Source organism: Rhipicephalus microplus, chromosome 3 (genome assembly GCF_043290135.1).
Source record: "Rhipicephalus microplus isolate Deutch F79 chromosome 3, USDA_Rmic, whole genome shotgun sequence".
In the NCBI taxonomy this organism is placed as follows: Eukaryota; Metazoa; Arthropoda; class Arachnida; order Ixodida; family Ixodidae; genus Rhipicephalus; species Rhipicephalus microplus.
Genome location: NC_134702.1, coordinates 32,953,693 through 32,980,473, shown reverse-complemented (window position 1 = coordinate 32,980,473; position 26,781 = coordinate 32,953,693). Strand labels below are relative to the sequence as shown.

The 26,781-nt window shown below is 47.6% G+C and overlaps 1 protein-coding gene across 6 annotated transcripts in view; it reads left to right on the top strand.

The window, feature by feature from the left end:
• LOC119176890 (uncharacterized) overlaps positions 1-26,781 on the top strand; it is a 326,865-nt gene that overhangs the window by 114,876 nt on the left and 185,208 nt on the right. The window lies entirely within an intron of this gene.

Sequence of the window (26,781 nt, the reverse complement as noted above, 5' to 3'; positions counted from 1 at the left end):
AATTTGAACTGGCTCTGTTATAACATTAACGATGTCATTAATAAAAATCAAGAACAGGAGCGGTCCCAGTACACTACCTTGTGGTACCCCCGAAGTAACTGGCAAACTACGCGAGTTGTGACCATCAATAGAAACGGATTGGGTGCGATTGCTTAAGTAGGCGGAAATCCAGTTAGTGATGAAAGAGGGGAGGCCAATGTATTTTAGTTTGCAAAGTAACTTTTCATGTGAAACAAGGTCGAATACTTTCTGAAAATCGAAAGAAATTACGTCAGTTTGACCAGGTTTGTCAAGGACACTTGCAAAACTGTGAATTACAGTGGTTAGTTGTGTGACCGTAGCAAAACCCTTCCTGAATCCATGCTGAAATAAAGAAAGAATGTTGTTGTCTGTTAAAACTTTAATTATGTAATTTTCAACAATATGTTCAAGAATCTTACAGCAGGAAGAAGTGAGCGATATCGGACGATAGTTTGTAATCAGTGCAATGTCCCCTTTCTTGTCAGTGCCCCTTTCTTGTCAGATGAAATGTCAGTCCCCTTTCTTGCTAGATGAAATGTTTAAGAGCGGTAACTATAGGCAACACTCATACACGTGCGCGCGCGGACGGATGGACGCGGGACGTTGTGTGTGTGTGTGTGTGTGTGTGTGTGTGTGTGTGTGTGTGTGTGTGTGTGTGTGTGTGTGTGTGTGTGTGTGTGTGTGTGTGTGTGTGTGTGTGTGTGTGTGTGTGTGTGTGTGTGTGTGTGTGTGTGTGTGTGTGTGCGTGTGTGCGTGTGTGTGTGTGTGTGTGCGCGCGCGCGCGCGTGTGTGTGTGTGTGTGCGTGCGTGCGTGCAAATTAACAGGAAAATGGTGCACTTGCGTTAGTGTATATGTGCATCATCGTTATTTTGCACGTCCTAACTTTCTATCTAAAACAGCTCTAACAGAGTTCACTGAAGTCTCACGTCGTCTCATTTCATTCGACCCTCACACGGCTTTATACGTTGCCTATCTTCACATAAAATGAAAAAGAGAGAAAAAAAAAACAGGCTTACCTATAGCCCAACTGTATGTGAATATTGAAAACGTCGACTTTGGGAACTCTACCGAGGTGAACTTTTCACTGAATTTATCGGAAGCAGGGATCATGAAAAGCAATAAAAAGGAAAAAGGAAGCATCGTCTAACACGATCTGCAATATCCGCTCCCGTAGCAGAGTTTGCGCGACAGATATGTGGGGAAAGATGGATTGCGAATTCGTGTGCGCAATAGGATAAATATAAATCCACGAGCGATCCGGTCGAGAAATTTAAACTGAATCGCGTATTTGATCAAACGTTTGATTAAATCCTGATTCTCTGCCGGCTATATGTGCGCTTTTGTACCGAAGTCAGGAACGCGCGATATACGTGTCTTTTTTGTTTTTTTTTTAAATGTTTTTTCGCACTTGTGGGATTCGTGCTTCCGTTCAGTTCTATAGAGTGGCGCTAGTAGGAGAATGGTGTGGTAATTTGAACTACGTACCATAGAAGTCGTATATATATGGCGCCTCGTGGCATAGACAGATATATGGTGTAATATATACCCTTTTGAGCAATGCGCATTCGTCCTTTGCATGTTTATTTTTTTTTTGTTTGCTTGAAATGGGTCGGTACACCGCGTTCTGGTGTCCACTTGTCTACTTTCTGGCGTTTCTTTCTTCTTTTTTTTAATGTAGCATCAGTTTGGTGAGTCCCTACTTTCGCAAAAGATCGTGCGCTTCTTCGCTCGTCGCCTAATTTGATTGCGTCGCGTCGTATAGGCTTAGCGGACCACAAGAGAGACTCTAAGCCAATGCTCCTCGTCCGTGTCCGTTACGTGAATGTTTATTGAAAGGAAAACCTTGCCAAAAGGACCGCAACTAACTAAAAAAACAAAGAAATTGCTTCGTTATTCCAAGTGTTAATTGCTCTTTTACGTACTCTGTAATCACGCTTCTTGATTTTGCACCAAGCCTAGTTTTCAACGTTGACGGCTTGTTCGTATTTTCGTATGCGTCAGTGCTACGACGGAAATGAGCAGAAAGGTGTGCTACAATCAACTTCAAGTTAACCAGAAAAGTTCTCAGGAATCGTTGCTATGGCAACTGGGTCTGAATTCAGCGCCGCCCTTGAAATGGAACGGCTCGTGCAGCTCAAAAACAAGGCGGCTCTGACCTCAGATACCAAATCAGAGAGAATAAGTTTGACAAAGCTATTTTAGATTCTTGATGCACTTCGCGAGCCCGCAACTCTGGATCCGCTTGTCTGCGTTGCCGTGCTGCCACCAGTCTAAATGAACCCTGCAGCTACGCATGCAGTTTTGCGGCCTTGACTTCATTGTCTTTGCTGTCGAATAAAAAAAAAATGGCAGCATATCCACGGGGTGAATAATGGAGAGTGGGGTGATGCATACGTCCGTCCATTCGTTCTTGCTACCGAGTCCATTCGTCCGTCTGTGTGACCGTCCGTGCGTCCATCCGCCCGTCCCGGCTTTCTTCCATGCATCCGCTCCTGCGTCCGTCCTTGCTTTCGTCCATCCACCCGTGCAGGCAGCCGTGCGTCCGTCCATGCATCTGTCTGTGTGTCCTTTCGTCCACCTATTCAACACTCCAAGTACCACCATCTCGCATCTTTTCATCATATATTCCCCATATAGAAGCAGCGCCCTCCAGCGGACATTCCAAAGACTAAACGAGAGGTGGCACACGTACACTTTCTTACGGCTTGCGCTTCGTGTCTACTTCTCACCTTTAACCACCTCGAGTTCATGGCATATACTAGTTCACTGTATTCATGGCACTGCGGCTCAACGCTCGCTAAGCCTTTCTAAAACAAAGGAGGTTACGCCCAGCGAGCATAACGCAGCAACCTTTTCTTGTCAGATAGTGTTCAATGTGCATGCCGATGGCTGCTAATGGGGAATGCAAGACGGGAGGATTCGGCTTTTAGTTAACGCGCACGCTGCGGATTTTTTGTTGTTCAACAACGCACGGGAGAAATCTCCTACCGGCACCACCTTGCAGGTCATAGCGTAAGACTGGTTAAGCACTACTACGAGGGACGAACGGGTGCGGCGTTAAGGAGCTTCGACCCTAAAAGAGATCGCACGCTGAAAGCGAGCTAAAGTAAAGCGAGTGACATACCAACGTCCCTAGCTGTCTCCACCCAAACCCAGAGCGCGCGGCGGGAGCGAGTGCTTCCTTGTATTCGCTGTCGGAGAGAGAGATCGCGCGCTGGGAGAGAGCGAGGGAACAAACTTTATTTCAACGGGACAGTCCGTGGTTTAATCCCGGATGGAGCCCTCTCGTAGACACCCACTGGCCACGGTGGCTTGCGGGCCATGTCTAAGTCCACCTGCACTTGGCTTCCCAGTGGCAGCTCGGAAAGCCGTGCCTGCCAAGACCACGTTGTGAGTGTTTCGCGTGAACGCGCTAGCACAGATACTGCATGCGCTGGTCGCTCTGTGCATTGGTAGGTGGCGCTGGGAGGGAGCACGAGCCGCAGCGCCTGCCACGCCGATGAAGGCACAAGGCCCGACCCTAAGGAACTTCGCCCCCTAAAAGCACCGTTGGTTTGTTGGAAGGAAGGAGGGAACGGGAGAGAAAGCAAAGGCGGGAATGTCGAGCAGTCTAGAAGGACTGGTACGCTGGTTTGTTGGTATTGCCAAGCACAGTTGACTAACCAGATAACATCTTTTTTGATGGCTCTGTGTTACTCTACTCATTAGCTTACGGTTGATTGAAAATGTATGCGATAGTTGTGAACTGTTTTTATTTCCGACGATGTGTTATTATTCTGTTGCCATTCCTTGTAGCCATGTGAGGTGGCGGAAATGCCGCGAGGCATTCATGTGTCTTGTGTCACCATTTGTGTGCATTCGTGTGTGTGTTTATGTGTGGGCAGGTATGCAGGTATACACACGTGCAATCTACATTTTGTGTGAAAAATGGAAACCTTCCACCCTCCCTGCATGGCTATAGATACGCCAATGATTCGTTCGATCTCCGGCATACGTATAGGAATGGCCGAGTGGTGGCCCTCCGCATAACGACATGGATGTGCATTAGCCTCTGCCTTTAAGTGTGTGGGGATTCATTCGCAGACCGATGTAATTGGAGTGCGCACACTCCAAAGCCCTGCTAGTGCTCTGCAAATGGTGGTCGAAGTTTCTATTGAAGCCATTTCGCATTTCTCAAGGCACTCGTCTACGTAAAGTTCGCGAAGGGATCTCCCAATCTGGTCTTGTAATATACCTCGCGCTTCGAGAATTTTCGCGTGCGGAGAATCGAGCTATTGCGTATACAAGTTCGGGTTGTGTTATAAAACTGCGGCTCCGCGAATCCTTGAACGTGCCAACCAATCTACGCAAACGGAAGCCCCGAGAAAGCGACCAGGCATACTACCCCGCGCAATACTGCACCGAGGTGCTCGAAACGGCGATTTTTAATTAACTTGGAGTATCGCGGGTGCTTCTACGTGTCAGTCAGTGTACGAAAGCGTGCAGAGCTTTACCGCGAAACAGTCTTCCAATCTACGATGTTCGCACTGTCTGTGACAGTCCGCTAATCTGCTGGGCATTATTCGAACTAAGTTGGCACGTGTACGAGCACATGATAGTTTTACGAATGGCCCCAAGTTTGATCAAGTTTCTTTGCGGGGAAATTGAAAACACTCGAAGCGAGAGTCGAGCTACGAGGAAGACCCATCCGGGTTTCGTTCCGGTCCTGGAGGTCGAACCGAGGACCTTTGACTTTCAGTGACGGCATAGTAGTTACGACTACTTGACGCTAAGAGCCGATCATAATGGTTGTATACACTTCAGTAGTTGCGGAATACCTGTGTCTCAACAGCTCACAGGTATCGCGGTTGTGGAGAGTGATAGTGGGGTCTTATAGCTTGCGTTGCAAAGCTGATTTGTTGTGAGCTTACTGCCACATCTACAAACGTATAGGTGTCATCAAAGGCTTAACTTCATAACAACATTTGTTCGGGTGGTCTTTTCTAATTAGGCTCCTCAGGGACTTCACCGGACGTTTCCCTCCACCGCTATCAACGCGAGTATCGTCTCGCAAAAATTGTTATTTTAGATTCTCCGTATCGCTTATAACTGAAAACCGTCGCTGAAACGCTCGGCATAGGTAGACCTAATCTTACCTCAACTAACATTTCTTAATATAACATCCTACCCATTCCCCACGTACAAACTGTAGTTGTTACTCCGAAGCGATAGTGCGGCTTCTTTTTCAGGACACTGTAACTGTAGATAACATTAAATGTTCAAAAATTAGGCTTCATGTTTATAAAATGAAATCATTCATGTGAATGAAATGCGGTGGACCATGTAAGATTCGGTATGGTCTGTAGTTGTGTTTTTCTTCCGTTTAACTGTGCGTAGCGACTCGTTTATCCGAAATCGTGAATTTCGATATATATAAACTGTATACGCTCACTTACACTGATCGCTTTAGGCGTTTTAACTAGCGCCGCATTGTGTGCACGCATTGTCATTAAAACGCTAACGCTTCTCATAGCGCTCTCTGGTCGCATCTAGCGCTCGCGTGAAAAACAACAAAATATCAACAATAACGCTGACATGACCATTCATCTTATTATTCAAGTATGCAACATGTAACTGTAAAACCCACGCTCGCATTATGGCACCTCAAATGGCTAGAATCATCTACCACGCACCCACCGCTGTAGAAATATTTTAAAAAAGGAGGGCTACGAGAGCGTCTATTTGCATCTCAATGGACCGAGTCACTCGATTTGAGCAGAAACGTCTCATATATGACGTCACTGGTTGGGCGGCACACCGATGTCGAGTGTGACTCGAGCTTTACAGTGAAGCTGGCAAAATAGTAAGCACTATGAAGCGGCATGGCGTAGGTACGTAGACAACTTCACCTCCTTTCCCTTTCCGTACACGTGCCAACCAGCAGCGCCGGCGAAATGGTAAGTTCCAAATTTGTAACAGCAGGCAGAGCAATACGTATTATTCGAATTGTACGGATGTGGTATGCCGCCATACCTGACATTTCTGATCGGATCACGTGACGCCGTATTGTGAGGATGCAAATAGACTCTCCCAAACGCTTGCAAAGGAAACCTATATACTTACAGTGGAAATATACCGCATACTAAAGCCTGGTTAACATGCTTGACTTCCTCCTCCTATCCTCAAATCTATCTATCTATCTATCTATCTATCTATCTATCTATCTATCTATCTATCTATCTATCTATCTATCTATCTATCTATCTATCTATCTATCTATCTATCTATCTATCTATCTATCTATCTATCTATCTATCTATCTATCTATCTATCTATCTATCTATCTATCTATCTATCCTTTCTATCTATCTTTCTATCTATCTATCTATCTATCTATCTATCTATCTATCTATCTATCTATCTATCTATCTATCTTTATCTATCTATCTATCTATCTATCTATCTATCTATCTATCTATCTATCTATCTATCTATCTATCTATCTATCTATCTATCTATCTCAGGCATCAATAAAGGTTAATCAAAAGTTTTCGTTATGTTGTTTGTACAGCCAGTTTATTGAAAGCATTGATGCAACATGCCCAGATTGTGGCGCCGTATCTACGTTAGACCGCATGCTCTGGCAGTACCCCTCATCACGCGATTCTCGGCACATAACCGAAGAGCAATGGAGCTCTGGACTCAGGAGCTCAGAACTTGAACGTCAACTCTGGGCTGTCCAGAGGGCCCACGACGCGGTGGTGAGGCTCTGCCTACCCATTCCGACGTGGGAGTGGCCCACTGCTCTACCTCATTGAGGCAGTGTTCCTCAGGACCTCAATAAAGTTCTGTGTCTGTCTGTCTGTCTGTCTGTCTGTCTGTCTGTCTGTCTGTCTGTCTGTCTGTCTGTCTGTCTGTCTGTCTGTCTGTCTGTCTGTCTGTCTGTCTGTCTGTCTGTCTGTTGCGCAACACCTATCGTGTGTTGCGCTTGCGAAATCAAGCGTTTTCTAGACATGCTGAGCGTGGCATGACTCGCACTGCTGAACGCGAACGCTGCAGGGCAGGCACGGAAACATAATCGAGGCTCTCGTAAATTGAGTTTCGAGAAAACCATAAGGAACTCTGAATTTGTGTATGTTAACATTGATTCCTTCGCCAATCTCCTATACCGTCTTCGTAGGGGCCAGGTACCTCTACAGAGAAGTAGGAATAAGATGATGGGGCAGTGGGGGGGGGGGGGGGGGTTGATCTGGCAGTCAGCAAATTGAAGCCCCGCTGGCTTGTGCCTCGCTAGGTAATTATACGTTTGTACATTTTTTGAGCCCATGCCATTTTTTTTGCTGTTTTCTAAAATGAAATGCGATGACAAAAAATTGAGTTGAACTTGAGGGGAGAGTATACATAGGTTGGGTGGTGCGTGGGGCGTTGCTAAGAGGCCCGAATGAAAAATAATGATTACAGTAAACAAATATATACTTATGTACCATAACCAGTCTTCCGGCTTGTTTCACAATGTTTCAATGTTTTCAATATGATTGGAATCTGCTTTTTTTTTGGGCCATATTCATTCAGTTTGGGCAAACAGATTTAATTATATTTTCGCCTTATCTTTCTGTCATAAGCTTTTTTTTTCTTTTTAGTCGGAAACCCTTTTTATTCGTTCACGTGTGCGACAAAATATACCGGTACACCGCAACATTGACCATGAAATAAAGCGTCCATCTCCATTGCAAGAAGTACTGGGTTTGAATCCAAGGGCTCCTTGACACCACTTGAGTTTTTGAAACGAAGGAGTTGAGTTTTGAAACTAGGACCTGTCACTTGGCCGGGCGGGTACACTCATTTTTGATGAAATCGCCTTTCCTTTCAATTCAAGTCTCACAGAGGTGAACCTCAACCCCACAGCCTCACTGATTGCCACATATAAAAGGTACACGAACACCTAGACACATCAGTAGTTTTACTCCGCAGTGGTTGTAATCTCCAAACTGGATAATGTCTAGATAACCTCCCAGCTTTTATTCCTTGCTTCTCTGTCTTCGTATCTCGCTGTCTCTCTCTCTCTCTTATACAGACTGCTAACACTGTTTACCAAGATTATGCCTAAGCGGTCGCTCGATCAGTGGTGGCAAAACCACTCAACAATAGCGGCACTACTGCGTATACGGAAGAGTGGGAAGACTCCGCGGTACATGCCCGCCAGGCGGAATCGATAATGTATTTCGGGGCGTCACCGATTGATCGGCCGCGAAGTCAGCTGCAGTGACCGCGGTGAGAGTTATGCGTAGTACGTCGTTATATGCACGACCAGCGGTGGACCACCACGCTCGTGCAGTTATCGAGGACGCAGCGTCATAATAGCTGCTTATCCGTAATGGGTTGGCAAGGTTATGGTACTACACTGCTGCTCGACTGCTGCTCAATGTTAGGGTACTCGACTGCTGCTCGACTGATGCTCAAGGTTATGGTACTCCACTGCTGCTCGACTGCTGCTCAAGGTTATGGTACTCCACTGCTGCTCGACTGCGCTTCTCAAGGTTATGGTACTCTACTGCTGCTCAAGGTTATGGTACCCCACTGCTGCTCGACTGCTGCTCAAGGTTATGGTACTCCACTGCTGCTCGACTGCTGCTCAAGGTTATGGTACTCCACTGCTGCTCGACTGCTGCTCAAGGTTATGGTACTCGACTGCTGCTCGACTGCGCTTCTCAAGGTTATGGTACTTGACTGCTGCTCAAGGTTATGGTACTCCACTGCTGCTCGACTGCTGCTCAAGGTTATGGTACTCCACTGCTGCTCGACTGCTGCTCAAGGTTATGGTACTCGACTGCTGCTCGACTGCGCTTCTCAAGGTTATGGTACTTGACTGCTGCTCAAGGTTATGGTACTCCACTGCTGCTCGACTGCTGCTCAAGGTTATGGTACTCCACTGCTGCTCGACTGCTGCTCAAAGTTATGGTACTCCACTGCTGCTCGACTGCGCTCCTCAAGGTTATGGTACTCGACTGCTGCTCAAGGTTATGGTACCCCACTGCTGCTCGACCGCTGCTCAATGTTATGGTGCTTGACTGCTGCTGGACTGCAGCTCAAGGTTATGGTTGTTGACTGCTGCTACACTGCTGCTCAAGGTTATGGTACTTCGACTGCTGACCCGAAGGTCGCGGGAACGGTCGCGGCGGCCGCTTTTTGACGAAGGCAGAATGTTAGCCGCCCGTGCACTTCGAATTAAGCGCACGTTAAACTCCAGGGGGTGTAAATTTCCGAAGCCCCTCCACTACGGCTTCCCTCGTAGTCATATTGTAGTTATGCGCCGTAAAACCTCGGCGATTATAATGTCTTAACAGCTGGTGTGTTCTAAAACGATTAGCTGGTCGATCAGTTACGGATAACGATCGAATCGTTTCTAAGGATTCGTGGGCGAAACTTGAGGACAGTACATACGCGTACAATGGTGATAGCAGAGTACTAAATGAGATACAATATGCACAAGAACTATTCTCGCGATTGGGGGTATCTTTATGATTTTGATTTCACACCTCTTTCCTTTAGCAGAGTAGCGAGGAAACGCTTTAAGTTGCATTAGCGGTTTAGCGGTAAGTGTCAAGTAACGACGATAGCGTTAGACTTTTAATTTCCCCCTCGTAGTTGCTTTCAGTAGCTTCATAGCCAATTGTAGCCAACAGCACGTCACGCTCCGACATATTAGCCGAAAGTGCCGGCATTATTTGATCAACTGTATTGACATCAATGATTGTATTTTGAGATTGTAAGTCCGGTCTGGAGTTCGCAGTAATGGTAGGTCCAACACGAACGCGGAGACGTTCTTCTGCTGCTTTGACTCTGCTTTCGTGACGCTGCTTTAGAAAGACAGAAAGGACACTATAGGTAACGAGAAGAAAGGAGATTATGTTTCTGGATGCTTGCAGGCAGCTCGGCTAAGCGAGTTTCCAATGTAAAGCACGTGCATGCATCACTGCGTTGTCTCACGAGACTAGCCCCTGTATTCTAGAACGTCCCTTCACTCAACGCTTCACCTTCACTTGAGAAAGTCGACGTGGGCGCCGTCTCTAGGCACGGCAAGTCACTGCATATCAGCGATTTTCTGCTGCGATTCTTGAGTAGCGCAGCATCATTTTCAGCCGAGCAGCGGCGCAGTGCTCAACTCTGTCAAGTGAAGGGTGAAAGTCAAGTCGAGGAGCGTTTCTGAATACGGGGGTAGACCACGGAAAACGCCTCTCTCGTTCTCCTCTGGTTTCTCTGCCGATGTTGAAAACGAACTTCAATTGAAGACCTACTGGCGTGACTGCGTTGTCGATTATTCGAGCGCGCACTTCCGGGCATTTGTTTCCTACGAGAGGTTGAGCTTGCTGTCAAGTTTGGTCTTGATGGGAGTCGATGCCCCTGTCAACTGGCGCCAGGGGGCGTGCTATCGCGACTCTGGCGTCGTTTTCAGTGAGTTCCACGTTTACATGCCAGCCTGTTTAGTGTGTTTGCATGCATGTGCATGCGTGATATATTATGATTCTCGAACCAACCGCGAAAGCCGCTATGGCGGGGTGCTCTGGAACATCATGTATATGACAACCTGACGAAAATTTTTCATGTCGTATCCATAGGTTGTCGTATACAAGGCATCCGCGTACAAGGCGTGTCGACGGTATGACGTTGCGCCCCTTCCTATCACACCCGTGTTATATATCTCACGTCCCATCTACGGCGTCTCTCTGTCGATTGCTGAAAGGTCAAGGGCATGTCCTTGTTCACTATTTTCTGGAGCTTCCGTGACGCGCCATCTCTTTCACCTACTTATGGCTGCGATGTTTACGACTATAGACCTCGTATGCCGACGGCGATGGAACGATGAAACGGCCTCGGTAGAGCTTTCCAGCCGCTGAAGCAAGCTAGCTACGTAGGTAAAACAAATAATAATCTCACAGTGGCAGATTGTACTGGATATGAGACTGCGTGCAGATGGGAACTGGGAATTCGGATCTACATGTGCAGTGTGTTTCGCATGGTTTTTGGGTAGGAGCACTCAATGGTCATAAGATGTTAGTTTATAGCTTGAATTTATAACAACAACAAAAAAGGTTGCCTCTTTATCGTAGGTCCTCTCGTTTTACTGACACGTTAAGAAACAATATGTAGCTCCTCGCCAAGGCAGGGTAACGCGTAAGCAAGATAATTGCTGTTTATTAAGAGTAAGAGACTTGATTCAAAGCGAAAGCAAGCGCTCGAGGCAGAAAGTTTGGTGGGTATACATGAGATTAAGAAGTTAGTGGGCGCGAAGTGGCCGCAGCAAGCACAAAACCGGATTGATTGATGAAACATCCGAGAAGTCTTTGCTGTGCAGTGGGCTTAGTCAGGCTCGTGGTAATTATGATTATGTAACTACTACGCAAAGTTAACCAGTGATACTTGAAGCGATACTTGAAGCTCGAATAAATACTTTTATTCAATGCACGCAGGTGGCCTTGCTCGCTGTCTACCGGTCACGACGCGTTTGAACATTAAGCGACTAATTTTATCTCAAAATTACGTATGAATGCGTACCCTAAAATTTTTCTGAGTGTCATGCACCTCAATCACGCCGTAACGGTCTTTGAATGGAGGATGAATTGTCAAGACGTGAAACGTAGAGAGCAGGAAAACTGGTGTACTCGGATGGGCGAATGGACACAGACAGGCCCACAGAACGTTCTTAGCACGTGTGCATTCGCCTCAGTGCTAGATAACGTTGCGGAAGAGAGAAATAGATGCAAAGAAAACGCTAAAGTGGTAAATGTAACCGGTTTGCTACCCTGCGTAGGTGTGGAGTAACAGGGGTTGTACAGAAGACAGAGAAATAAAAACGAAAAAAAGAACCACGGACGTACGTACGGTGTTGCGTCCCGCTGCCAGTGACGTCTTCGAGGCGAGCGCGATATCGCCGCCACTCAGTTCCGCGAACGCAGCGACTGTTGAGGCTGACCATTGTGTCGCGGGACGGTGCGCTGGCGCCACGGCTGGGCCCTGCGGAATGCGGCGGCGGTTTCGGGGAACGAAAGATTCGTCGCTGCTTCTTGGAGGGATGGGTCCACCCGGAACAACTGAGCATAGAGCTGAGGGGAAGTCGGGTTCCGGGTGGACGATTCACCCCCTTGATCCCCCCCTCTGACTGCGGGCCGCCCCTGCCTTTCGTGAAGTGGACTGATGGACCGAGATAGAGGGAGAGGGGCGGCAACGAGAGGGATAAAAAGGACGGAGGAGACGGCGGGCGCAGAAGGGGGAACAACGATGACCAGTTAACTTTTCTTTGAATGCAAATAAATCCTTTTTTTCAAGTTTCCTAAATGGACGTCCTGCTTTCATGACCTGCCTGATCTTGGTCATCCCACCCAATCTACCCCGACGACGCTACAAACTGGATGGCAGCGGTGGAATCAAGAAAAGGCATGCAGAAAACTGCGGACGGAAGATCGACTTCTGTGGATCCGGGATCAGCAGAACGAGACCTCGTGGCTCCGGGAGGCACAACCGTCGCAGTAACGGCATGAAGTTTTGGACGACTCCAGGAAACTAAGGACGAGCAGCAGAAGGCAGACCAGACGATCTGGGATCGGCGGTCCTGTGAACGTGGCTCTGGGAGACACGTCCTTCGCCAGCTCGAGGTTGGAAGTAGCTGCGGACGGAAGATCGACTTCTGCGGATCCGGGATCGGCAGAGCGAGACTTCGTGGCTCCGGGAGGCACAACCGTCGCAGTAACGACTACCGGAAACTAAGGACGAGCAGCAGAAGGCAGACCCGACGATCTGGGATCGGCGGACCTGGGAACGTGGCTCCGGGAGACACGGCCTTCGGCAGCTCGAGGTTAGGTGAGTGCTTGAGCGATCACGTTTTGCCGGACGATAAGAACAGGGTTCTATCGGGCAATTGGCTCTGAAGGGCCGCCACAAGTGTGCGGTGAATATTGCAGAAGTATTGGTTGGCTCTTGTGAAGATATGGATATCGGAGTGTTAAAGAAAGAAGAGCTGTTGCTGTTAGCAGTAGAGCTCAGCTTGGATATCAATAGCAGGTTAAGGAAGCCCGAAATTCGCAGTGCGATAATCGAAGGGGGTTTCGAGGAGGACGAGCTCAGCGAGGCCTGGGAAAAGATATGTGAGGAGAAGAAACAAAGGGAGGAAGAAAAGAGGGAAAGAGCGGAAGAGAAGGAAAGGCAGGAAAGGAGAGAACAAAGACAGGCCGAAATTGAGCTCGAGAGAATAAAGCTAGAGCAGGCGAGATTAGCACGCAGTGCAGATGCGGCGCCGCCGCATACTGAGAACCTGAAGATGACGAGTTTGCTTCAGCCGTACAAAACAGGCGAGGACATTGGTCTCTACCTGATTAATTTTGAACGGATCTGTGAGAAACATTCATTTCACCAGGACACCTGGCCAGAGCGGTTGCTTGCGTTGTTACCGGGTGAGGCCTCGCAGGTCGTGGCCAGACTGAGCGCAGCCGAGGCAGGCGTATACAGTTCAGTGAAGTCGACATTACTCGCAAAATACAGGCTCTCCACAGAGGAATTTCGGAGGAGATTTAGACGGGAAAGAAAGAAGCCTGGTGAAAGCTTTGTTGAGTTTGCGTGTAGCCTGAGTGATAATTTTTCAGAGTGGGTGAAAGGAGCAGGTGCGGATAACTTAAGTAAACTGAGGGATCTAATTTGTTTGGAGCAGTTTTATGACACCCTGCCGGATAACGTGCGCCTGTGGGTCAAGGATAGGCAGGAAGGTGTGTCTGTTAGGAGTGCAGCACAGCTTGCCGACGAGTACGTGGCCAGTCGAGGCTTCAGGACCCCGATCAACAGCGCACATCACTATCAAAGGCCTGCACCACGGCCCCAAGCTTACACTCGGGGACCGCAAAGCGCAACAAAAGAGCGAGAGGAAACTAATCAAAATTCGGCGCGTGCTGAAGGCAAGCTGAAAGAGCAGGAAAAGAACAGAAAGGAGGTCAGAAATCATTTAGAAGAGTTAGAGTCGCGAGCTAAGGCGCTATGTTTCAAGTGCAACGAAACAGGTCACTTTGCCCGAAACTGCTCAAAAGGTAGGCCAGTGTTTGCTTGCGTAAGCGATCACCCGAGTAACCTAGATCTTTTGAAACCTTACACGACAGATTTAATGGTTAATGACAAAAGGTGTAGGGTACTCAGAGACTCCGCGGCCACTATGGACGTAGTCCATCCGAACTACGTAAAAAGTGAAGACTACTTATCCGAATGCGCGTGGATAAGACAGGCCGTCAGCGAAGATTCAGTGTGTTTACCTATGGCAAAGGTACACATTCGGGGTCCTTTTGGAGCGATCGAGACAGTAGCAGCAGTCTCCCGTGGGCTACCAGAGGGCTACCCGTACCTTTTCTCGAACAGCTCGGAGTCACTACTCAACGACAGGGGGTGCACTTTTGCTGATGCCCAGGTCATGGCTTTGACGAGATCGAAAGCACGCGTATTGGCTCAGCAGCTGCGTTACGGGGAAGGGGAAGGTGCCAAAGCGAAAGAGTTAACAACTGAATCCGAAGAAGTTAAGCCCGACGAGGCACTTATCCCTATTCCTCCGACCGAAAATCCGGAAAATGGTCAGATTAAGAAGCCGATAATTGAGAAAAGAAAGAAACCTTCGAAAGGAAAAGATCATAGTTTGCAGGGGTCCGTGTTGGCCCCAATCTCGCACAGCTACGAGCGCATGCTAGGGGTTGACAGGGAAGCGTTACGGCTGTCTCAGAAAACTGACCCTAGTATAGCGGTTATGAACAACGGAAACAGTGAAGGTGTTTCGTCAAGAAACATCTCTTTCGAAGTGAGGAACGGTATCCTATATCGTAAATACCGAGATAGGCGAGGGCAGTGCTACGATCAATTGGTGGTGCCATCACCATACCGCAAGGACCTACTCAGTCTTTGTCACGATCACTCATGGGCAGGACACCTGGGCATAAATAAAACCAAGAAAAGATTGCTACAGGAATTTTATTGGCCGGGGTGTTTCAGGGACGTGCAGAATTTCGTGAAGACTTGTGACGCTTGCCAGAGAGCCGGTAGGTCTAACGACAAATGGAAGGCCCCGATGGTAAAAGTGCCCATTATTTCTGAACCCTTCCGCAGAGTTGTTGTAGATTTGGTGGGGCCGTTGCCGAAAACAAGTGCGGGGAACAGATACATTCTCACACTATTGTGTCCTGCAACGAAGTTCCCCGAGGCGGTGCCCTTACAGGAGGCAACTTCGGTCGAGGTAGTCGATGCGTTGCTTTCTATATTTTCGCGCCTCGGTTTCCCTGCCGAAATGCAATCGGATCAGGGAACCGTTTTCACGAGTGCTCTCACGACCATGTTTCTCGAGAAATGTGGCGTTAAAATTTTGCATAGCTCGGTTTACCACCCACAAAGCAACAGTGTGGAGAGATGGCATGCTACCCTAAAAAAAGTATTGAGAGCTGTTTGCCATGAAAGGAAGTGTGATTGGGATGGTTGTTTACCGGGCACGCTATTTGCGTTGCGCACAGTGCCACACGAGGGAACCGGGTTCGCACCGGCAGAGCTGGTGTATGGCCGGAATCTTCGAGGTCCGCTGAGGCTAGTCCGCGAACTGTGGGAGGATGATCGGGGGCCTAAATGTGTGATCGAGTATGTGTTGAACCTAATGCAAAGGTTACATAAGTGTCGTGAGATCGTGAAGGGCAACCTAGAGGCGAGGCGAGACGCTTCAAAGCGCTACTATGATAGAAATGCCAGGACGCGATCATTCAACCCGGGCGACAAAGTGATGATATTGAGGCCTAATCGCCAGAATAAACTGGAAGTCCACTGGGATGGACCTGCCGAGGTTATCAGTCGCCTTTCGGAAGTAAACTACACCGTGAGATTACCTGGAAGAAAACGCGAGGACAGGGTCTACCACGTAAACCTAATGAAGCCATTTTTAGAGCGAGCAGCAATTGTTAGCATCGCCATGAATGTTTCAGAAGAGGTTTCTCTAGAGGTACCTTGTTTTCCTGGGAACACGGGCCCTAGTGTAGAAGAGATAATCGCGTGTGCAGTTAACAAAGACGAGTTGGGTACAGCTAAAGTCGAGGATCTGAAGAGCCTTATTCAGGAATATCTGGAATGTTTTGGGGAAAGGCTCGGAAGGACTCATTTGGTACAACATGATATCGAGCTGACTACAGAGGTCCCTTTTAGCTCGAAGGCGTACCGCGTGTCTCCGCGACAGCTGGACTTAATGAAGGCGGAAGTTAAAAGGATGCTTCGCCTTGGCGTGATCAAAGAAGCATATAGTGACTATTGCTCCCCTTTGATGTTGGTCGAGGTGCCGGGGAAAGAACCACGGCCATGCGTCGATTATCGCAGGTTGAATGCGATCACAAAAGACCAGGTGTACCCGTTGCCGAACATAGAGGAAAGGGTGGAGCTGGTAAGCCGGGCTACCTTCATTTCAACCCTAGATTTAGTGAGGGGATATTGGCAGGTGCCCTTAACTGAACGAGCAAGTCGGTATGCAGCATTTGTAACACCCTTTGGCGTTTATCAGCCCGTCACCATGGCCTTTGGTTTGAAAAACGCACCCTTCTGTTTTTCAAGGTTAATGGATCGGGTGCTAGAAGGACTAGAAGAATTTGCGGTGCCATATCTAGACGACGTGGCCGTATTTTCTAATGATTGGGAGTCTCATTTGCAGCACACACGAACGGTGCTTGAAAGAATCAAAGGGGCGGGCCTGACTATTAAAGCCGAGAAGTGTCAGTTCGGCCAAGCCCGTGTCACGTATTTGGGACACGACATAGGGCAGGGAAAACGGGAACCAATGAAAGCCAAAGTAGCTGCGATAGTCAACTTCCCAAGACCCGTAAACAAAAGGGAGGTGCGAACATTTCTAGGAATGACAGGCTATTACCAGCACTACATTCCAAATTATTCGGAGCTCGCCAGCACGCTAACCGACAGCCTGCGAAAACCTGAACCGGAAGTGGTAACTTGGAGCACCGAGAGGGAGGAGGCCTTCCAAAACTTGAAGAAAGCTTTGTCTTCTCGGCCCGTGCTTGTCGCGCCAGACTTTAGCCGAGAATTCATTCTCCAATGCGACGCCAGCAACCGAGGTCTAGGTGTCGTCTTGGCCCAACTTAACGAGGGAGGTGAAGAGCATCCGGTGCTCTATCTCAGTCGGAAGCTGACTCCCCGAGAAGAGGCTTTCAGTGCCTCGGAGAAAGAATGTTTGTCCAATGTGTGGGCCATTCAAAAACTAGGATGCTATATTCAAGGCACAAAATTCACGGTCGAGACTGACCACTGCCCGCTTTCATGGCTGAAGCAAATGTCCAATACAAACGGGAGGCTGTTGAGATGGAGCCTCATACTACAGGAGTATAACTTCGAGGTCAAATATAGAAAGGGGAACCAGAATAAGAACGCCGATGGACTGAGCCGTGGATTTTAGAGTCGAACACTGATTTTCTTGTTGCTGTTTCTTTTTTTATTGATGTGTTTCTATCGCGGCTGAGGTCACGGCATTTAGATTTTTTTCCAAGGGCTGACCACCACAAAAAAAAAAAAAAAGAAAGAAAGAGAGGGCAATCATGGGGTAAAATTATGGCAGTCTTGGCGTCCGGTGGGCGTGTCGCTCGGGCACGCCGACCAGAGTGTGTGTGCTTGTGTTGTGTATCCCTGGAACAGGGTTATTGGTGATGCGAGTGCTGAGGCCCAGAGAGGCCGAGTGTTTGCACATGTCGTCTCGACGCTTCAGGTGACCCGACAGTTGGCCACCCTCGAGTCGAGTCTTTCGGCGGCGGAGGAGTCTGTTGCGTCCCGCTGCCAGTGACGTCTTCGAGGCGAGCGCGATATCGCCGCCACTCAGTTCCGCGAACGCAGCGACTGTTGAGGCTGACCATTGTGTCGCGGGACGGTGCGCTGGCGCCACGGCTGGGCCCTGCGGAATGCGGCGGCGGTTTCGGGGAACGAAAGATTCGTCGCTGCTTCTTGGAGGGATGGGTCCACCCGGAACAACTGAGCATAGAGCTGAGGGGAAGTCGGGTTCCGGGTGGACGATTCACCCCCTTGATCCCCCCCTCTGACTGCGGGCCGCCCCTGCCTTTCGTGAAGTGGACTGATGGACCGAGATAGAGGGAGAGGGGCGGCAACGAGAGGGATAAAAAGGACGGAGGAGACGGCGGGCGCAGAAGGGGGAACAACGATGACCAGTTAACTTTTCTTTGAATGCAAATAAATCCTTTTTTTCAAGTTTCCTAAATGGACGTCCTGCTTTCATGACCTGCCTGATCTTGGTCATCCCACCCAATCTACCCCGACGACGCTACAACGGATGGACGGATGGACAGACGGACGGATGGACAGACAGACAGACAGACAGACGGACGGACGGACGGACGGACGGACGGACGGACGGACGGACGGACGGACGGACGGACGGACAGACGGACAGACAGACAGACAGACAGACAGACAGACAGACAGACAGACAGACAGACAGACAGACAGACAGACAGACAGACAGACAGACAGACAGACAGACAGACAGACGGACGGACGGACGGACGGACGGACGGACGGACGGACGGACGGACGGACGGGCGGGCGGGCGGGCGGGCGGGCGGACGGACGGACGGACGGACGGACGGGCGGGCGGACGGACGGACGGACGGACGGACGGACGGACAAAACGTTCAGATCAAAGTCGTTCTGAGAGGCCACTTGAACGCAGGAAGTGCAGTAGCGCTTGCGCAGCCTTTTTATGAGACGCTATGTCCGGTCGATGGCGCAGGATTCATTCTTCGGAAAGAATCCGGTCGTCTAGTTTGTCAAACGTATGACAAAGCGCTCTGTAAACAGTACTGTGGGCACAGAACATGTTGAATCATTTCAACACTGCCACAGTGGTCACATGCTGTGGTGTCGGCCATCCAAACGCGTTCCTAAATGGGACACCCTACCATAAGCTACATAAAAGCGTAGAGTCACATTGGCAAAGTCGTGGCTGGCGAAGCAGCTTGGCTCTACCTTCGCCCTAATCGAGGTCGATGAGGCAGGAGACCTTCAGGCTTTACTTAACGTACGAGATGACGGCAACGGTGAGTGCTTCTCATGCAGGGGTAGAAATGTTATTGGCTAGGTAAACTTCATAGCCTAACTCGCTGCCTGCCTGCCACTCCGATTAGGACTGCTTCTGCGCGCTTCTGTATACACAAGGCCAGCCGTAATCCACTTTCGCTGGGTGGCACTTGCCGAATTCGGCCGGGAGACGTGCCCCCTACCTTATGTCGCACGTACTTTGCCTGTATACACACACTCACGTGCGCACACGGACACACACACTCTAACGAAAGCTTGTCGAAGAGATCTTCGGGTTGGCTCGCCTTCCTATAGGCTAATGGCGTCTGAGGCTAAACGACTCCTATGTAGTACTATCCGCTATACATCCTATGAAGTGGGAACATTGGCTTAGCGCATGGGTCGCTTGGTTCGACATAAGCACTTTAAGTGCTAGCCGGTGTATATCAGCTTATTCCACGTCCTACTCCCCATTAAAGGGCGAAACCTTCGCACACTCTCTCTGAACATCCATCGCCTTAAGGTGTCCATGCGCGATACTGCTCAGGCCTGTTTCGGAACTGCCCGGAGTGAAATGCGTTTGCACTCTGTGTGTATCGATGCGTTCTCATAGTAATTGGATCTCTCTCGTTCCACTTCCATTTCCACCTATTTTTCCTGGGTGCCCTCTTTCCTATGTCGTTCGTCATTCGATTAGGTATTTGTTTCTAGACGCACTTACACTTTGCATGGCTGCTGCCGTAGCGCGCGCGATATAGTCAGCCTTGACACGAGTGCGCCGTAATTAGGACCGGTGAAAGATTTGGAGGGTGGTGGGAAGGAAGGAGGGTGCGATCAGATGGCGTTTGGTGCCGCAACGTGGGGCCTGATGTAATTTTTGGCTCGCAGCGCTCGGCAACGTTTATCAAGCTTTTTAGACGTTGGCGTGAGCCAACTGCAGAAACGACACCTATACCTTTTAACTTAATTTATAATATTAGAGCGTTGCAGCGTGGACGGCACTGGCAGAAAATAGAAAATAAAAGAGTGATTCTTGATCTGAAGATATATTGAAGCATGGTGTAAAGCGCACGTCAAATAATGAAACAATAGATTTTTACTGAATTTTGCAGGTGTTATGTTACAGGTCTCCGCAAAAGTAACCTTCTTCTCAAGAATTATTCAGGAGAATTCTTGAAAAAAATACGTTGCTGTACTTGGACATGACCTGATAAAACAGTCAGACTTATTTTTGTTAAAAGTGTAGTACCACGATTGATGAACATCCTGAAGTAAAAATATTCGCCATGTCTTTCGTAACAAGCGCAGACATGTAGGTTGAAATGACATGAATAATTAATGCGTGTCCTAAGTTTATACGTGAAGCTGCCCAACTTTATGTCGTCTTAACCACCGTTATTTGACCGCTATACGACGTAGTGGTATTAAGTGAATGTGTGTAGTCTTTATTAAGATCCTTCAGAACTGATTGGTCAAACGAATTGTCCTTGAATTGCCGTTCCTGTGCCCAGGCGCTTTCCTGGACGCATGAGAAAGCGAGAAAAATGAAGGAGAGGGGCAGGGAGGTTGACCAAGCTAGACTCGGCTGGCTACTCTACACGTAGGTGGGGAGGTGGGAGGGAATACTAGAAGAAAGAACTAGAGAAAGAAAGAAAATGAAATGAACACTTCTCGAAAACACACACATCATAAACTAGCACTGGTTGTTCATAGACACCCGTAAACTCCGGTATTCTTCACGTCGCTCAATAGGGCTTTCTTGGCCTTTTGCATGTCCGAAGCCGTGACCCAAGGATCCTCTCTTCGGACAGCCAGTGGTATTGCATCAAGACGATCGTGTTTGGTTGTGAGAACACGTCATCGAGTCTGATAAGATGGGAAGTAGCATTAAAAATTTGTTCAGTGGTCTCCTCACAGCCGCACGAGTTGAGCAGCTGGCGTCAAGCGTCTATGGCTTGCGCCTGATTTGACCACTTCGGGCACTTCACAGGTTCAGGGCACCGCAGGCCTAGGTTACGAAACTATTGTAAAGATGGCTCTAGCCCGAGATTTGTCGGAGCGAGGCCTCATTTATTCGCGTACCATAACGAAAGAAGGGAGCTGACACGCGGTGGCGATTGTGGCACGTGGCACCCGTAACCTCTTTCTGCTCAGAAGTGTCAACTGTGTCAAATAGTATTTCTTGTTGTTCTAGGCATCTTCTAGTGCAGAGTTCTGTTGTCAAGCTGTTGGCTGATTTTGTGAATATGTATAATTTATGTAATAACTTTTTCGATTGTATATGCAATATTCTTTTCAATTGTGAATGTCTATTTAGTACTCTATTTGTCTCTTACGCCCAGCGCAATCAGGACCTCGTCAGAAGGCAAACCACGGGCAATGCAATTGAATTGTCCAAAAAATGAAATAAATAAAATAAATAAATATACTTTATGCTTCCAACGATGCACTTATGGTCGAACGTGCGAGAAGGAATACTACCAGAGAAAGAAAGAGCGAATTATCACGCCTTAAAGGGGAAAACGGGACCCGACGCTTTGTTTTGATGGCTACGGTACTCGACTGCCTACCCGGAGGTCGCGGGATCGAATTCAGTTCGTGGCGGTCGCATTTAGATCGAGGCGAAAAAGTGGAGGGCCGTTTACTCATAGTGCGTCAAGAACCCCAGATGATCGATATTTCCGGGACCGTCCACGATGGTGTCCTTCATACTCACATCATGGTTTCGGTGCATGAAGCCCCAACGACTACGATTAAATGGGAGAGCTGGAGGGGCAGTCGGTGGCTTCTCGGATACTTTATTGACAAAAGAGTACGATGGAAACTGGAATTATACACTACTTCTAATTTGGAAGACTTTCTGCAAGGCATATGTGTTAGGCTGGTCATCAGATAAATGTATAAAGGAGTGTTTGGTGAAAGCACCGCAGAAACGAGGGAGCATACAGCAAATTTGTTCACTGGTGAGTGATATCTGCAATATCTGGTTCTATTGCCTGGTCTCCATTGACATTCCTAGTTAGTAGCAGGGCACGAGCTCAATAGGGGATGAATGTCCACCGTATGCACTAATGCGACGATAACTTGAGACACGTCGTAGGGTTGTCGCGTGGCAGCAATTGTCAGGGCCACTCAAAGGATGTACAGTACTCACGGATATAAAGAGAATAATTTTGAACTATGTAATTACACATTCTTTAGTTTCCAAAATCACTTTGCTGTCTTCAATCGACAGTGATATTTTTCTTTATGATATCATGATTGGCAATAATAGGTACGGCTCAGTAAGTGGGAATAAGTTCTCGAGTGGTCCATTGTGAACCATTAAGTCATCATTTCATGACGGTTTTCATTTCGCTCACTTTTATTGTGTTTTCTTTTTGGCGAGCTAAACACAAGGGCAAGTGTACAGTCTCCGAGTTCCGTTTCGATTAAAAGGCTGTTTTTGGAATACCTTGCTTCGCTTTAACGAGTTCCTAACGATGAGAAAACGTTTTCTCTTTCTATTTTTTCTTATATTGTCAATGCACTCTGTGTACGCGGTGACCTCTGAATTACCGGCCGACGTATTAGTAAACGAGTTGTTTTATGGCGGTTAAATGACAGAAGGAACAGTAGACAGGGAGCAGAAAACTCTTGGCAAAGCAACTAAATAAGAAGTTTTATTCGAGGTTTTGACCGGTCTTAGCTGAAATGATCGACCTCAAATCTATTGCTGTTTTAGAGCAGTACGCATTGCGCGTGAGTACGCAGTGTACAAAGCAGTGAGTGGTCACACTATACCCTTGCGTCCTCTCATTTCTCTGACCACTTTCACACGTTCGCCGTTCCTGACACTCTTTCGTTTTTCACGTCTCTTGTTCTTTTAACTCGTTCTCGTAGTGCTGCGCGTTCCTATGGGAAGATGCTGCAAAGTGTGTTAGCCTGTATCTTTATTCAAACGAGTCTTCGTATCTCTCGGGCCGTCGCCAGTTGGAGAGAACTTTTTCCCCCCGAAGTTTCGGTAATTGGGCTGCAGCCTTTCCAGTGGATGCGAATGCAACATCGTTTCTCACTCGAACGGTTTTTTGGTTCACCGGCATTGCGTTATTCTTCGCGGTCTCTTATTGTCCTCTAGGGGCAGCGGTGGTGCCGAGGCGTGTCACATTACATTGCCTTGCGCGTGCGTAGTGCGCCGTATTAACTCTGTGATCCAGCTCACGGATTGCGACACCGGGCGAATAGGGAAATGAACTCGGACTCCGTTAGTTGGCGAGCCTGCTCCTTCCCACCATTGCGAAACTAACCTGCGGTCCTCTTTTCTTGGTTTTATCCTGATGCGTGTACGTGGGCGAACACTGAATGTAACGAGAAAGGCGGAGCTTGCTAAAGCCCTCAGCCTTTGGCCTTCGTATAAGAGTTTGCCACGCACGTAAGCTGCCCTTTTGCGTGTTGATAGAAGGGTGCGAAAGTTTATGAAGGCGTGTAATGACGGTATTTATGTCAACCTATTTATGTGAAAAAAAAAAATCATCGACGAATATAGTATATGGCTAATCCGAATTCTCAGTGAAGCTTCGGGTTAGAGCAAGACCAACTGTTTCGGAAGTTTTGGCTTTCCACAAATTATCTACTACACCACAAAATGATAATTTTTTTGAACTAGGACAACACCTATGCTACGCCGTTAGTTCGCCTTTCGGCGGTTAGGCGAGGTATCCGTTGTTGATATTGCGTGTGGCTGATGGCTACGAAGAATAATGAATCGACACTTCGCACTGGGTGGGAAGCATTATTCAACACCCACTCGTTGCGAAATTAGCTCTGTGTGATGACTGGTTGTTAGTTTACTCTTCTGTCACGCTATGTTTCATACGTGCCCTACGTTATTCCTGTATAGGGTTCTTTTACAAATGAGTTTCAAGCGCCAGCGTCGCTATGTGGTAGAGTACTCGACTGCCACGCAGAGGGCCTGGGTTCAAATCCCAACTGATTCAGAGTAGCTTTTTTTTGTGTCATTTCATTTTTCTTTGTCTATCGGTTCCGCCGCAACGCTGAACCTGGAACATAAGTACAAAAAAGCATGTTTTAAGATAATCGCAATTAAAGATGAAAATCTACTATATGTCCAAAGTACAAGATAACAGCAAATTGATGGACGCGCTGTGTAAGCACCAGTGAGATACGCCTCCTTAATTTATTTATTTTTATTTAAAAAAAAACGTTTTGCCAGGCGAGCCTCCTTTGTAGCCTGCAGTGCAGCCCTGTCGGCACAGTATACTGTCAACGCAGTTCGAGGGTGCGTAGGCCCTGCTCTGTGCAGTGCCCTGGCGCAATTCCAAAATAGTTCAGTACATTCACACGAGTTATATTGGTATCATTAAAAGGGAACACTGCATCAAAAGTGAATATTTACAGTGTTAGGTGCCCGAGGAAAAGGTTCGTTTGGAGTGTGATTCCACGTGACAATCGTACGTCTCGTTACGGTTTTGAGTTTTTTTTTTTCATGAAGGCATTTAGCAAGTAATTCTGGATGAGCTAGTTTCACGTAATTTGGCTGAACCGCCTCAGTAAGAGATGCTGGAAGGTATTCTTTATGAACGAATGGTTCACTACTCAACTAGGCTTTCTTGAACTAGGCTAAGTTGCAGCGTCCTTCGAGCAAAGGCCGTGAGATTTATTGGTATACTTTGATGCCATGTGAAAATATGTGGGCGGGACAGCTTTTTGAATGTCCTCCAAGCTGGCTCTGTTTCTTGGAATGGCCCAACGATAATAGTTTTGGTGCTTGCCAATGATGACGCCAATAAGACGTCCCCGACTCTATATAGATTTCCCTACAGAAACCTTGATGCCTGTGCTTTCTTTCGTTTTCGCAGTTCTGGGTTCGTTCTTTTCTGAATGTGCCAAACGCACACCAGCTTGCAAACTGTAAATTCTTCAAATGGCTATATGGTGCTTGACCTGAAAGGAATCCCTTGGTACAGTCGTCAGCAAGCTGACCTGGACTACTTTTACTGATGTCAGCCGCAAAGCGCTTGGTGTTTTGCCTAGCTAATACATCGGTATGCTTGGATAGTGTGTCGGCGTCCATGGGTAACATCTCGGCTACAGAACCGGAAACTACACAACGCCAGCGTCACTCAAACTGTTTCAGGAAAATCTGCGTAACGTTCGGGTTAAGCATGCTGACGACTGTACGTAAGAAGGGAGGCATGGCAAGCCGCCGCACAGGTTTTGAAATATGTCATTTTTAGAAAACAAATTCGTACCAAGACAAGCAAATGACTTATCTGGTTCGGAAAAGGCTACAAAATTCGAATAACGCAAAAATTATTTTTTTTCTATATTCTTGCTTACCCTGTCCCCTTAGTGTACCGTACTACAGGTACGTTTAAGTGTCGAAGTCTGTAAGGGTACACACCTTCACAAGACGTTCTAATAAAATCAAGCGAGCGAAATGTGTTCAGTGGGGCACGCGGATACCGTTTTTTTTTTATTCTTTCTATGGGTTGGTCTGCGCATGCGTCGTAAATAAAGGGCACGACTACAATGGACACGTGCCGCACTTGAGCATCGAGCCTTGACCCTCGTGGTTCTGTCGCGATCACTCTTTAATGACCTTTTGGCTGTTCGTAAAAATAGATTGCCCGCCGGCGTACTGCACGGTCGTTCTTTGAAATGTGTTGGCGTCCCCGATGCGTAGCATTTAATAATGCATGGGCCAAGCCCGCAGGCACCGGGCCTGTCATGATAGATAAGGATATGAGCCGTGTCGTATATTTGGTACACAGAGTTGTGAAAAAGAACCGTGCTGGACTATTAATTGGCTGCAAATGTAAATTGATGCAAGCGCTGGAGAAATAAACGGTTTGGTTGGCTGCACGCCGAATTCAGCCATTATGTTAGACGCTTACAGAAAGCTGCAGCGTTGCAGTGTTCTATTGTTTAATACAGTACCTTGTTGTCTGACGCAATCTTTCGAAGCCCATGATGAATGTAACTTGCAGATGACATCATGGCTCGCATAGAGCGTTTGTTATCCCTACACGCTGGTGTGATGTTTGATCAAACAGTATTATAGCCGCAGGTTTGGTAAACAGAGTACAGGTCATTAACGCTAGTATGACGACAAGAAAAATCAATTCTACATGAGTCGCCTTGCACAGTTTTCCAGCGCGTTCACGTTCTACTTTATTACACCATATGCCTCAATATTTAAATAATGGAATATTTCTTCTTCCTTTTAATGAAATTTTGTGGATAACGTCGTCGTGGAGACTATGCTTAACGAAGCGGACTTTACATGCATTTGGTGAAATACTCGGCCGACTAACTTTTATATCTTAGCCGTCAGTTATACACTTCAGAGTAAATGTGCTGGAACAACTGATGTCAAACAGGCGCGTTGTAACGTTGCCTTGATTTCATGGGAACTATGTTTCTTACCCTAACCCTGCTTCACTTTCGTTGTTTTTTTTTTAATAAACGTTTTTTTATCTCTTGAGAACCAACAAATACAGTACAAAATGCTGCTATCATCAGCTAATTACAAATGCTAATACAAGTACTAGTTCAGGTATACCGTCGCACAAACAATGTACAATGGAATATATTCTATATATTTCATTGTGCAGCGTATATGTAAATATACGCTGCTTCGGACATGAGTCTTCTGAATAAATGGTAACCCCGGGTAGACCTATTCTCGGTGGTTGTTC